At 45.6% G+C, this 3,751-nt stretch overlaps 1 long non-coding RNA gene across 1 annotated transcript; it reads left to right on the forward strand.

Annotated features, from left to right (window-relative positions):
• Window positions 1-368: 368 nt before the first annotated feature.
• Window positions 369-3,751, forward strand: LOC132540842 (uncharacterized). The gene is made up of 2 exons (XR_009551968.1): window positions 369-495; window positions 3,058-3,751. It is a non-coding gene; the product is annotated as an uncharacterized LOC132540842 (long non-coding RNA).

A 3,751-nucleotide genomic window follows, 5' to 3' on the forward strand; every position in this document is an offset into this window, starting at 1 on the left:
TTACTTGGGTGCAATACGCCAATTCCATTTCAGGTTCTACTTGTGTTTTCTCTTCTGATCTTGTTTTTCAACTTCTGAACAGGTCTCCTTCTAGTCCAGTTGGAGCTGAGAATGTACCACAAGCTACTTTCACCATTGCGTGGCGTTGGCGGATCTCAAGAGAACGGGGCATCTGGTAAGTAAGGCACACCACCCTCCACTCAGCATCTCCTTTTTATGCTTCTCCGGTGTCACTTCCCTCCCTGGTATCACCTGTTACCTTTTGGTAAACATGTCTTTACTCTCCAGCAGTGATGCCTTTTGTATGCATGACTCCATTGCTCCAGGGCAAGATTTTCATTCCTTTTATTTCAGCTACAGACAGAGACGGAAGAGGAGAGCTGCCAGGACACCGCTCCATTATCCAGAAAGCTTCCTCAGTGCCGTGGTACTCCTGTATGATGCCAGGGTTCAAACTCAGGGTTCTGTGCGTGACAAGAGTGCACACCCTAGTGGGTGAGTCCTCTCCTGCCCCAACTTTGTGGTTTTTTTTTTTTTTTTTTATTGCCTCCAGGGTTATTGCTGGGGCTTGTTGCCTGCACCCTGAATCCACTGCTCCTAGAGGCTTCCCCCCCTCCCCCCCCCCCCCGCTTTTGTTGTCCTGGTTGTTTTATCATTGTTGTGGTTATTATTGTTGTTGTTATTGATGTCCTTGTTGTTGGATAGAAGAGAAATGGAGAGAGGAGGGGAAGACAGAGAGGAGGAGAGAAAGATAGACACCGGAAGACCTGCTTCACCGCTTGTGAAGTGACACACTCCCCCCCCCCCCCCGCAGGTGGAGAGCCGGGGGCTCGAACTGGATCCTTATAGAGGTCCTTGCACTTGGCACCATGTGTGTGCATAACCCGCTGGGCTACCCCCCACTTTGGGTTTCATTGAGCAGAAATCTACCTCTCCTTCAAGTCTGTTTTTAGGCAATGTGGGCCTCCTTGCTCTCATTTGCATTCTTCAAGTCTGATTCTCTCTAAGGTGAGTGACCCTCAGGCCTTCCTGGATTCCTCTGCCCTTCTTCCTTTTTTTGGGAGTGGGGTGGGTGGGGGAGGGATATATATATCAGAGTACTGTTCAGCTCTGACTTTTGGTGGTGGTGGAGGTTGAACCTGGGTTATCTGAGCCTCAGGAATGGAGGTCTTTTTGTATAACCATTATGCTATCTCTTTGGTGCCCTGCTCTTGGCCTTAAGCTATCAAAAACTATACTCCCAGATTAGGTTTCCTGTTCATGATAACTCAGCCTTCTCTTCCAGACTCAGAATGTCTTTCCACATCATCTTAGATCATATCAATTGTCTTTTTGGTAGCCACCTGCACTGCTCTGCCATACCAAATGAAGGCCACCAACCCTTTTCTCCCTGAGCTGTTAAATTGTAGATTACCTGGTTATGATCTTGTCTTATTTATTTTATTTATTTATTCTTATTTATTTATTAGAACACTTCTCAGCTTTGGCTTCTGAGGTGCTGGGGGTTGAACTGGGGGCACGAAAGTCTGCATAACCACTATACTGCCTCTCCAGCTATCTATTTATTTTCATGTTTTATTTGTTATTTTTTTAAATTTCTTTATTGGGGAATTAATGTTTTACATTCAACAGTAAATACAATAGTTTGTACATGCATAACATTTCTTATTTTTCCATATAACAGTACAACCCCCACTAGGTCCTCTGCCATCCTTCTTGGACCTGTATTCTCCCCACCTCCAGCTAAAGAGGTAATCTTTATTTTTAAAGTTTTTTTTTTATTATTTACTTATTCCCATTTGTTGCCCTTGTTGTTTTATTGTTGTAGTTATTATTGTTGTTATTGATGTCGTTGTTGGATAGGACAGAGAGAAATGGAGAGAGGAGGAGAAGACAGAGGGGGAGAGAAAGATAGACCCCTCAGACCTGCTTCACCGCCTATGAAGTGACTCCCACATGCAGGTGGGGAGCCAGAGGCTCAAATGAACCGGGATCTTTATGCCCATCCTTGCGCTTTATTTTTAATATTAAAAAAAATTATTAATAAGAAAGATAGTAGGCGAAAAAGAAAGAACCAGACATCACTCTGGTACATGTGTCTCTGGGGATTGAACTCAGGACCTCATGCTTGAGAGTTCAGTGCCTTATCCACTCCACTACCTCCAGGACCACTATTTGTTTATCTTTACCAGAACAGTGCCTAGTTCTGGCTTATAGTGGTGCCAGTGAACCTGAGCCTCAGGTAGAAAGTCTGTTGCACAAATAGCTGTGATATTTCCCCACCTATGTTCTTATTTAGTATTTTTTTTCTTTTTTTCTTTTTTTCCTCCAGGGTTATTGCTGGGCTCGGTGCCTGTACCATGAATCCACCACTCCTAGAGGCCATTTTTTCCCCCTTTTTGTTGCCCTTGTTGTTGTAGCCTCGTTGTGGTTATTATTATTGCCATTGTTGATATTGTTCGTTGTTGGATAGGACAGAGAGAAATGGAGAGAGGAGGGGAAGACAGAGAGGGGGAGAGAAAGACACCTGCAGACCTACTTCACCGCCTGTGAAGCGACTCCCCTGCAGGTGGGGAGCCGGGGGCTCGAAACGGGATCCTTATGCCGGTCCCTGCGCTTTGCACCACATGCGCTTAACCCACTGCGCCACCGCCCGACCCCCTATTTAGTATTTTTTAAGAAAAAAAATTTACTTATTTGACACCAGGGTTATTATCACTGGGGCCCAGTCCCTGCATGATAAATCCATTACACCCTGTTACCTTTATTTTTTTTGATACACACTTTCAGCATTGCTTCATGGCTTATAAAGCTTCTGCCCTGCAGGTGGGGACTTGGGGATTGAGGCTGAGTCCTTGCACATGGTAATGTATACACGCAACTGAGTGTGCCACCAGCCAGACCCTGTATTTATTTTAAAACAACAATGGAAGATACCTAAAATAGACCTACTAGCTTTTTCCAAAATGGAGACCCCAAATCTTCATCTACAATATTCTTGCCTTTAGGGTCATGATTAGTCAATTTGTTCTGCTTTCTATCTTTACTCTTTTTCAGCCATCAGGTTCCAGATGCTACCATGATGCCAACAGGACTTCCCAAGGCCGACGACCCCACCAATGTGTCCTGGAGCCCCGCCTCCCCAGACCCCTGCCCCACTAGGGAAAGAGAGAGACAGGCTGGGAGTATGGATTGATCTGCCAACGCCCATGTTCGATGGGGAAGCAATTACAGAAGCCAGACCTTCCACCTTCTGCACCCCATAATGTCCCTGGGTCCATACTCCCAGAGGGTTAAAGAATAGGAAAGCTGGGGGCTGGGCGGTAGCGCAGCAGGTTAAGTGCATGTAGTGCCAAGCGCAAGAACCTGCATAAGGATCCCAGTTTGAGCCCCCCGGCTCCCCACCTGCAGAGGGGTTGCTTCACGGGCGGTAAAGCAGGTCTGCAGGTGTCTTTTTCTCCCCCTCTCTGTCTTCCCCTCCTCTCTCCATTTCTCTTTGTCCTATCCAACAACAATGACAGCAATAGCAACAATAACAATAAACAGCAAGGGCAACAAAAGGGAAAAAAGTGGATTTGTAGTGCAGGCACTGAGCCACAGCTATAACCCTGGAGGCAAAAAAAAAAAAAAAAAGAATAGGAAAGCTATCAGGGGAGGGGATGGGATATGGAGTTCTGGTGGTGGGAATTGTGTGGAATTGTACCCCTCTTATTTTATGGTTTTGTCAGTGTTTCCATTTTATAAATAAAAA

The sequence above is a fragment of the Erinaceus europaeus genome, chromosome 10 (genome assembly GCF_950295315.1).
Source record: "Erinaceus europaeus chromosome 10, mEriEur2.1, whole genome shotgun sequence".
Classification (NCBI taxonomy): Eukaryota; Metazoa; Chordata; class Mammalia; order Eulipotyphla; family Erinaceidae; genus Erinaceus; species Erinaceus europaeus.